Here is an 11,325-nt window from a genome sequence, read left to right as displayed (position 1 = left end):
ACTGAAGAATAAACAAATGAATGTAAACAGAAAACCTCACAAAAAGTTATAGAATTGAAGTCAAAATTTTCGCGAACCTTGGGATAGTTTAATCAGGCTTTGAACAACCCGGCCCTGATGAATACCTTTTTAAACCACTCGTAATTAAACCACGCATGTAACGTGTATTGTTCATGCCGACAATCTCCGTAAACAAATCCACGAGAAAGAAAACCAAAAATACTGTTGTCAGTTAGAGACTGCTTGCGCTAACGCAATAACAAAAATTATCACATTTTATCACACCTTTGTAGGACTATTGTCTAGCACGTGTAAGAAGAAAAGGTTCACTGTGGTAAAGAACTTCCCTCTAATTGGCTAACATCCTGGTTCAGGTGTATAAATAAATCGCATTAACCTTCTCCGTTTCACTTTTAAACCCAGTGGTCTTTGTGTTAATCAGTCGCAGAAATGTCTCTCCGTAACCTTACCAAAGTTACCAAACGAAGCCTTGTTTATTTTAGTATTGACCAAAGTACATGTATTGTTGATACAAAGAAACTCAGAATGAAAGACTCCGGACAGCCTTTCACCAATTCAGCGCCACAGAAAAACGCTGAGGTTATGATAAAATTTGGCATTACAGAGCTGGACGCAATAGTTATTGCATCAGATGGTCAGTTGAAATTTTTTATTTATATTTTGTTTAGTGTGGTGTCTGATGTTGTATAGAGTAATTAAAGTTGCATTCGATCTCTAGGGAAAATAATTGCGGGGCTCTAACTTAGTTTTTGAAATTTTATGGGGACATGCTAGGCTGTAGATCACTATGTTTTCAACCAGTTTTATAGTTTTCATCTCATTTGATTGTGTTAACTTAACAACTTCAATTTTCTTTTCTCAGATAACGAAGATAAGCTGAACCTGGAGGAAAAGAAGTTTGTTGACGATCCAAAGAATGCCAATCTTTTCTCTGATCCTCCCTCTGGCGAGAAGCGATGCCAACAAGACCCTAAGAATTCAAATCCAGCGAAAAGAACTAAGACATCTGATGACGAGGTAGTTCTTTCAGTTTTCTCGACAATGTCTGACGTAGTTAAAGAGGAAAAATAATGGACTTACAGCTGCAGTTTAATGATACCATAGAATTCCAATAGTAACAGCCCCAGTTACTTTTGGATTTAGCAGGCAAAAGCGGGAGCCGCCACTTTTGGGCAGCCGTTATGTTCGGATAGTTAAAAAACGTGGATCATGTGTACTATAGGTGGACTCGGTTGATATATCGACCGATATATCGGTCAACTATCGGCCGACTGTCAGTCAACTATCGACCGACTATCAACCGATTATCGGTCGACAGTTGACCGACATTCGACAGATAGTCGCCTGATATATTGGTCAACTCTCGACCGATGCATCAGCTGTTATGTAGGATCGTCTGCCGGTGAAGTATCGGTCTAGTATCGGTCAAGTATCGACCAAGTATCGGCCAAGTATCGGCCAAGCATCGGTCAAGTATCGGTTGACTATCTGCCGACTGTCGGTCGACTATCGACCGACTATCGGACGATAGTTGGCCGACATTTGACTGATGGTCGACCGATATATCGGTCGACTGATCTACTGTCAACCGATGCATCGGCCGATATGTAGCGATCGCCTGCCGGTGAAGTATCGGTCAGGTATCGGTCGACTATTGGTAGTATCTTTCTTCTTAATCTTCCTAAGATAATTTGTCATTTTTTTAATAACAATTTTGTCACGAACGCATTTTGTTTGGGAGGTTACAAACACAATGACCTCACATGAGTACCTTATAATTGGTAGTGACCAGAGTTAAACAAGAGAAGATGAGGTCATTTCTCATTTCTCTCTCATTTACTACAGCTTATAAGTTGGTCTTGATAGAATTGGTGCCCGTCTCCTCAAACACGCAGTTGACTTCATTACTCCTTTTTTAACAGCTTTGTTTAATGCGTCCCTTAATTTAAAACGATCTTTTCCCTCTAAATGGAAAACTGCAAAGGATACACCTTTGTTCAAAATAGAGGTCGTTCAAAAAAGTTGATAAACAGGACTTATCTAATTATACCCTGGGTGCCAGAGGGGTTTTTTTCTGTTGCCGCAAAACAAAACAAAAAATAGTACCCAGTAGGTACATGAGTCTAATGCGTCATGGATTGTTAGTGCGGTTGAAATATGTTGAAGTAGTTTCGGTATTTACGGCATAGAGCAAGAGGTGTAGTAGAGGTTTGGTAGTAAGAGTGGTTCAGAAGAAGTCGATAACATTTGTTCTCTTAAGTATATATATTTAGAAAGTTGACGAAATGTTATATTTGAAATAGGAAAAACATGTTACTTAGGGTTCGAGTTCATCGATTCATGTTAAAAGATTAGTGCGTTGTAGACCATAGGAAGATCGTACAGATTTAGAGGGGGGGAATCCTGAAAAATTTGTTTGCAAAAGCAAAAAAAGCCCAACTAAACTTTTTGCAGGCATGAAAAAAATTGTCTGCAGGAAGATGACACCGGAAAAAAATGTTTTCACAGACGATACAGAAAAAAAATTGTTTGTCTCGGAAAAATTTTCATCCCCCAGCTTCCAAAAAAATAATGGTCCACCCCATAGATATTCAGTATTCTAAATATCCTAAATCCCATCAAAATAAGCCAAAATAGATTCTTTTTCAATTCCTTTGCAATTTATGCAATACTGCTCAACAAAGATTTCAATTTCCTTAAACGTTTCGACACAGGAGAGCAAAGAAAACATTGCGTGCAGAATGTAATTTAATTAAGCGAAATATTTTCACTATTAAACACTGCAAGCAGTTGAATGAAAGAGTTTTGTTTTCATGACTGAGAACAGCTTTCAAATAGTCAATACATGGAAATAACAATCAGATCAGAATTCAATAACTATTAAAGCGAGTTTTCATTCTGTCTTAACTACTTTTTGGCAAGTTTCAATATTTATGCAAATTCCGCGCGAAATGTAATTTGATTACAGTCTTGTTTTCAATCTCTAGATTGAATCTTGAATGGTGAAAACAAAACTCTTTTTAATGAAAGTTGCATTCTGTGAATGAAATCCTGCTTCAGTTGAATTGAACAATCAATTGCTGACTACAATCTTATTTAATTTTCCATTTTTTTCAAAGTTATTTTTTGTTTAAGAACACAAATGTCACTTCCGGTTTTTTTCATCAAAGGATGTCGATTTCGCGTTGCGTTTCCCAGGGATTATAAAAAAAACATGCAGCTGGAAGGAGAACATTTTCAGTGGCTTCACACTTGAAAACGAGGATTCATATTATTTTGCACTGTAAAACATTTATTCCAATTACATACATGACAATTTCTTTTACAAGTGCGTGTCGTGCTCGAGCTCCGTTCGACTGTTGCTTCGTTAACATCCTTGCTTCCTGATTGGATTACGATCACCGCACCAAGCCCGCAATGAGGCGGGCTATAAATGTTTAAGCACAATTACACCGAACGATTATCGATCCCGAACCATTCCCTTGGGATTGCTAACAGCTTTTTTCTACTACATAGAGTCTAATGCGCATGCGCATTAGACTCAAATACCCTCTGGCACCCAGGGTAATGTAATTACAGGCTGATTTCAATTTTGCTTGCAATTAGCAAAATCTTAGAGAGGGCAGTTGAGACTCAACTTTATACCTACCTAAGAGAGAATAATTTGATTTCGTCATAAAACTAAACTCTTATTATTAGGTAGTAGTTTTCGCCTAATTAAAGTTGAGTCCATTTGAATTTCTGCTGATGACATGCTTTCCTCTCGATAACGTGGACTCTTATACGTACTTGGGAAAAGTGATTAACAACCGGTTCTCCTGGTCTGACCACATTGAGTTTTTCCAAAATTAATAAGAAGTTGGGCTTTTTGAGACGTTTTAAGTGCCACCCCCTTAGTGCAAGAGTTACTTTTTCAAGATATTTATTTTACCTCTTTTTGACTACGAGAATATAATTTGGAATGATAGAAGAAATGCCTCCTTAATGTTTGAGCTACAAGTTTTACAAAATAAGGCTACTCGCCATATATTAGATTATCCTAAACATTCATCTGCAACTGAAGCGATAAAGAGACTTGAATGGGAGCCTTTAGTGCGCCGTAGTTTGGAACATCATGCTGTTTACATATGTAAGTTAATTGAATAGCAATCTCGTTCAATCGTGATTTCATAGTTATAATACCAGCTCTGAAAATAATACCCGTTAATCTATTGCCAACAGAACATGGGGCCACTGGACGTTAATTAATCTGGTTTCAGGAATATTGAATAAATTAGACGTTGCTGACGGCATTTAAACTTGGCTCGTAAAAGGCCGTTTTATGATCGTATCGTTTTAATTATTTCCTTTAGGCTTTTGTACGTCTATGTTCTAAGATTTTCTGTTTTATAATTTGTTTTTATTTTTTTTTCCTTCAAATTTTGTACATATAGTCTTAGATTTTATATTTCTTAATTTTTTGTTAATTTTCATATATGTACATTTTCTGAGGACCCTTCTGTAAACCACTTTATTGTGATGTTGGTATCCTCATTAAAGACTCCCACTACCCAACACAAACTCTCTGTAGCCAGAACCCTTCGCGACAGAGCAAAGAAGATCCCTTCAACTGAGGATGGCAAATTACCTGAAGTACAACACGTAGTCGACGCACTCCATATGGCTACACGGACCACTTCATAAAAAGCTGCCAAAAGACGACAACACCAGCAAATCTGTCTCAAACACGCAGAGGTTTAAGCAGTAAACTCTGCGGCATCCACCTACCCGAGATATAAGGAAGCACCCCCTTTTTCTGGATATCCGCATAGGAATGTCATGAATGGTACACAATTCGCTTATTGTAGCCAATCGGGTAACATGGTAATTTCAAATGATATAAAGGGGTTTTCTCAATAAAAAAATCTTGAAAAAACATTTAAATCAGGAATAATGGAGCAGAAACACTCCAGTATGCTACGATAAGTGGTAAGAGTATTTGGGACACTGAAGCAATTATGACGACCTTGGGGCTTAAAAGTTCATATTTCACTTTACCCCCCCCCCTTTCCCCATCCAACAATGTTGAGATATAGCCGCAGTATTGAATGACCAACACTGCACCGGGGGTGGGAGGGAGAGGTGATCACCAATGTAGCCTATTAGGGAAAATAAGGTGTCCCACTGACTCTTTAACCACTCATTGTAGTGTCTGCGAGCAGCCGTCTCACAGATTAAATAACACGCAAGTAGAATTAACTTCGGCACAGCAAAACTGTATATATCATAAAGCCAATTTTTGTTGGAGCAATTTTGCTTTACGAGTGAGCTAGGCCATTGCATTAGTGATGTTTGAATTTATTTATAGGTACAGTATAAACCCGCGTAAGAACCTAGATTGTAAAAAAAATTAGACCATCTAAAAATGTTAGACAAAAATTGTCCATTAAGACCCCCTTTACGTGAGAACCTGTTTCAGCCTACAATTTTGAAACAGGTTCTAATTGTGAAAAGGAACAGTCAAAGGAACAACACAGTTCCTTGTTTTAATGTTGCTTTTTGTTCGGTTTATCTTAGATGACTTTGTTAACTTGGTAAATGCTTTTAATATTCTTGGATTTTTAACATTAGTATGCATATAATACCAAAAATAGGCCACCTCCCCATAACAAACAAATCATTTCTTTTGAAAACAAGAACCTGTTAATGAACCTGCCAGAGGAGCCAAATTTTCCAGTTAAGCACAATCTTTATAAGAACCTTCTTAGCCTTGCTTGGGAAAACTTATTTTCCTATAAGCGGGTTTTTACTGTGTATGCTTCTGAGTCTAAAATTAAAAATATACCAAATGCACCAATATTGTACTAAGGTCATAGGAACTGTCTACAGTTTCGGGCGGAGTGGGGGTACTCCCGTAAATTTTGGATAGGTGTGTGCCGTGAAGGGTCTTAAACCCCGACCCTCTTTAAGGATGAATCAAACGAGAATTGTCCAAAACCGAAAAATGACACCTTATTCAAGGGAAAAACAAAAACCAAACAACGGCTAACTGCGTGCGGCAAAACACAAATCTTGATAAAATCGCTTTGCTAACAATTTTAGCGCACAGTTCAGTCTTAACAGATAATTTGCTTGTTGTTTAGCAGGGCATTTACGCACTATAATTTTAGCTAATACCCCCAAAAACCATACCCTATCTCGTGGCACATATGGAGTTCCCATATGGAGTCCCCCCCTCTAGGTATTTAAAGTGGATATTGTTCCGCAATGTCCTGCATTAACCGTTCAAAACAGCCATTCGGGTGAGGTCCACCATGCCATCTTCTCCACATGAATTCTTGAAGGTATTCTAGCAGGAAGTCGGGATTTGTGTTCCCTTTCATCTTCTTAAATTTGTCCTTGGCTGCAGACCAATTGCTCTCTGCGTGTTGTGTATGGACACCTGTGACAGGGTCTACAAAGTTAACCGAATGATTAACCGTTTGATGATTGAAACCCAAGGCCGTTTGAATTCGCCTATATGCCGCCCATTCATCAGTATAAACCAAAGAGCCTGGTTGTACGTGTCTTTGGATAATGGGCAAAAGAGTACGTGCATCGCGCCTTCTCACAAGCTGTAAATAAGGTCGACCGGGGTCAAACTGTGTGTCAAAAAGCCCAAGAACCCATCTCTCTCCTCTAGGTCGAGGTCCCCTTTGGAACTGCGTGGAAGAAGAAACAAATTTCGTTAAAACGTGTTGAATATATAGAGAAAAATTAAGAAAGACTATTTCCTATCAGGTGCAAGATACACTCAAGCTGGTGGCCTCTGCATTCAGCTTATATTCAATCTTGTAGGCTGAAGAACAACGCTGATTTCTTCAGTTACCACCCTCCCGGGGCACTCCCCGATACAAGATCGGCCCTTGTGACCCTGGAGTGGAAAAGGTTTGAAGGATTTTTTCCCAGGGGGTAGGGGGGTTGGGCAACTTGAAATAACTACCCGCCCAAAGGCAAAACAAGTTATATATTATTATTATTATTGTTATTATTATTATTATTATAATGAACCTGGGAACGAGTTTTTTAATTGTATTTGTTATTATTAATTTATGTTATTGCCATTTTAGGCAGCAACATGCTCACACGAAGCACCAAAGAAAGTCCCCACCCCCACCCATGACTCACGCAAACACACACACCCTCAAATGCTAATTTCAGGATTTCTCCCCACGCTACCCCGTTGAATTAATGACTACACCGAGCAGTAAAAACCAAATCGAAGATTTCTGAGAAAGATCCAATTTCTTGTATTTTACTTTGTAGATTTCATGCGTATTACCCACAGTTGACTGCGTTTACCACAGGGGCGTAGCTACCTGTACGCACGTGCGTACCTGAAAAAGCCGAAAATAAAAAAGAAATAAACTAAAATATATGTACAAGTATCAGGCAATCTCTTATACATGTTCAAAAACATAACGCAAGACTTAAATTAACTAGGTAATTCTAAGTTTGCTGGGAAGAGAAACAGGATTGGCTCTGTGGCTGTAACGGGAAACTGGCTAAATTTACGACTTAGTTATCATGTCATATCAAGAAAGAACGCTTACACTCACAACATAACCTCACCATTACACTCGCGTCATAAACAGAATTTTTAAAAAGACATGTGAAAAGGTTAGGAATCACCGACTCGTAGCCAGCTCACCAAGCGCGAAATTCAAAATTCTTCGGAAGCGATAAGTGTTACAAACCCGGCCTTTGTGGGGGTGGGTGCGGCAATGATTGTTGTAGCTTGGACACATCTGAAAGACACACATGGATGATAGGAGTTCTGTGACACCCCTAAGCAGAATGATTAAAATAGGGAAAAAAAACCCCACCATAAAACTCACTCGCAAAGCTCGCTCGTTTTATGATGGGGGGTTTTTTTCCCTATTTTAATAATTCTGCTTAGGGGTGTGCACAGAACTCCTATCATCCATGTGTGTGTTACTGTTACACTACTACTCAGGAAAGTTTTCTCTGCGAGAGCGTGAAGGGTCCCTTGAAGTTTGCAAAGAGGGCCCACCGCAAACGAAAAGGGCCCTGCGCAAACCAAAGGGCGGTAGCGCTTTTGGAAGTTATTTAATGAATTTAAAGCGTCGAATCATTAGTGTCTTTAAAATTGGCGCGTTATCATGCTAAGAACTCTAACAGTGATGAAACAAAGCTCAAATCCTCCGTTTTTCCCTTTTGCTCGTTTTCCTTAACGTCATTGATAACGTGATTATAAAAGTTGATGCCGTCTTAAAAGGGTGGGCGGACATTAAAAACTTATCCTGAAAATTACTTACTTTATTAAATTAACTGTGTGTGTGTTTTTAGATTATTCAACTACTGGCGCAAGGAATATGAATGAAAACATGTTGTCCGCAAGCCAGAATATGTGACTCGTATGTACTCGTATCCTGACTCTAATGTACTCGTACTTGTATGTTACTAGTATGTATCTGTACGTACTTGTATGTTACTCATACGGTACTCGTGTCACTCCTGTGGTGCTGTAGTCACCTTTCAAAGGCAACCTTGACACCTGGGATCATGTTCTGTATCTACCTTAGACTTGTGGTTAAACTTTGATTCATCAATTTGTATAATAACGCCTGGGCCGCCTAACTGTGGGATTGGGTGGCGTAGTAGTGCTTCCCATGCAACCTCTCAGCACCTTCGTGCAAACTTGACCAAAACTTTCCATGATGCTGTCCCTTCAATCTCCATTACTTTCAAGGAATCACTCTGTGCCCATTTCCAAAGAAAGTGCAAATGTCTTCCTAAAGAAATTCTGCTTCCAGCGAAATATGAATTTGCTCTCACTGAGGAAGCACGTCTACATCGGAGACGTCTGTTGAAGTTTTAAACATATATTTTTTAAAGGAAGTTTTTTCATATTTTCTAAACATTGAGCAGGAAAAATTGGGTTTAACTACTCACCAAATGTATCCATCAACATTATGTAGATGGCGAGTGAGCCGCATCGCCCTCCAACAATTCACACAGTTGACACTTCTTTTCAAAAGTCTCCTCCTTTGTAACCAGTTTATTACACAGAGTTTGTTCCCTCTATTAACTCCAAATATAAGGGGCCCAAGTTCATCCCGAAAAAAATTGGGCATTCCAGGTAGCGTTACTTTCACTTAACGTGAATGGCAAAAGTCCTTGAAAGATCGCAGTTTGCTCCCGAAAAGAGCGCTTGCTACTGAGAAGCCAAAGAAAAGACATCTGGAATTTGTCATAAATGTTTCAGTTGACATATAGTTCATATATGGCACCATTTCTGCTAATTGACTAAGTTTGTTTTTATTTTTAAGGCAAAAGAAATACTGCCGAGCCTAGCACCTTAAGAAAAGGAAGGATGGAAGCTTCAATAACAATCGGATTTTGCCCTAACCCTAACCCTAAGTCTTCTGGAATTTCTTTGGTACAGGCTTCCTCGTTTTATAAAAAAAAACGTGACTTATTTTTTTTCTCGCAGAAACAAATTTCCAAGTCGCTTCCCTTGTTAATATAAATGTGATATTTAAAGTAGAAATTGAAATAAAACTTGCTAAAAAAATGTGCTAAGGTGATTGGTATACGATTGTTTTAAACTAAACCTGACCAGTCACATTCAGTTAAAGGGTTTGAAGAAATGCCCAAACAAAGAGAAAAACACCCACGCGCAGGATAACACCAAAGATCAAAAGAAACTGCCGCGCGTTTCAGGCTTGGTCTTTCAGATCACTGTGCGCATATTAACCGGAAATTTTACATTTTTGGTTAAGAGTCGGCATACTTCAATAGGATTACCACTGAATTTAAGCCTCCGACAAAGATTTAAGTCTGTTATCAATTTTCTCTCAGAAACAAATGTTGAAATAAAAACTAGTGAGCAGCACTATTCGTTCTGTGTTATCGCAGAGACCTTACCAAGGAGGGTAAAAATGTTCATGTTCATGTCCAATCAAATAGGTTAAAAAGCGAGGGAAAGCTTCTCCCTTTTTACCCACAGGATGATTTTTATTTGGGAAAATAATTAAAAATAATAATAATTTAACTAATTCATCAATTATCTTCATTTACCCTATTAAGCTCCATGTTTTATTCTATACTTTAGCAATGTGCTATTAACAGATTAAAATTTTGGCTAGTAATTGCAGTTATGAATTAGAGTAAAAAGGTCTTATTTAATATGTGCCAAGAAATGTTTTAGATCACTAAGTTTTGGAAGACTTTTGATTTGTTGTTACTTTACTTTATGTTTAGTTTTTAGGCTTTAAATGTAGATCATCGTAATAACAGAATGCTATGTAATAAGTTTGTTGCACTTTTTTTGAAAACGAAAAAGAGTAACCAAAAGTTACTGCTTTTGGAACGAAATTCGTAGCTATTAGTAAACTGTTGATAATTATTATTTACACATCCAATTTTATATTGTACAAAACTATAACAAATGATGAAATAAATTTAATGATTGAAAGATGTGAAGCAATGTGAAGCAATTATTATCTTAATCACCATTATCATCATTATTTTTAATGGACGGAAATTAGAAAATTGAATGGGAGAGGGGGAGGAGAGGGCTGAGGTGGATTTGCGAGCTGCAAGCAATTTTTTGTTTTGCGTCATTTTTCCTACAGAGGAATGTTTTCGGGAAAACCCTGACACCTCCTTAGAAGAAAAAACAAACAATTTTACCGTGCTAATCTCTTGGCGCGAGAGTAGTTGCCTCTCCATCCACTCAAATTAAATAGCTCAGTTTTACCACTCGAAATATCTTGCCTTTGGAAAGAAAGCCAATTAAAATTTTGTTAAAATACATGCTTTCAAAAACCATTTCCATTTGAATTTCGTAATATAATTTTTTTTCGGATGACATTGTTTTGCTCAATAATTCATTTCTTTTTCCACGTTTCCACGCTCTTGGTGCGATTCTCGTAGCCGTGTTTATTGTGATGCACAAATCGTGCAGCACCTATAATTCGTGCTTGTAAAACCCTCTCCTCCGCAGAGGCTTATTTGTGCCACTAAGAGGCTGGGAGAGAGAAAACAAAGCGCAGTCGCCTTTCTTTAAAGGGGGAACTGGTGGGAGGCTCTGCGGAATAAAGAAGGGAGAGGTTTAAACAAGAGATATATAGGTTGAATTTACTTGAAAAAGATATATAGAAAATAAATCAATTAACAATATATTGAAAAAGATATGTAGGTTGAATAAACTTGAAAAACTGGGTAGGGTAAACGACCGAGCACTTAGGTATGACATGTATTTATAACAAAGACCCTTCCGTAAGAAAGACTGCTCAATTTGATTGGTTTACTTAACAC

At 38.0% G+C, this 11,325-nt stretch overlaps 1 pseudogene; it reads right to left on the bottom strand.

Moving 5' to 3' along the window:
• Nucleotides 1-5,541: 5,541 nt before the first annotated feature.
• Nucleotides 5,542-9,732, bottom strand: LOC149117032 (uncharacterized; annotated as a pseudogene).
• Nucleotides 9,733-11,325: the final 1,593 nt, after the last annotated feature.

Source organism: Orbicella faveolata, unplaced genomic scaffold (assembly GCF_042242905.1).
Source record: "Orbicella faveolata isolate gen_17 unplaced genomic scaffold, um_ofav_v1 contig_12, whole genome shotgun sequence".
NCBI classification, from domain to species: Eukaryota; Metazoa; Cnidaria; class Anthozoa; order Scleractinia; family Merulinidae; genus Orbicella; species Orbicella faveolata.
This window is presented reverse-complemented; position numbering and strand designations above follow the sequence as displayed.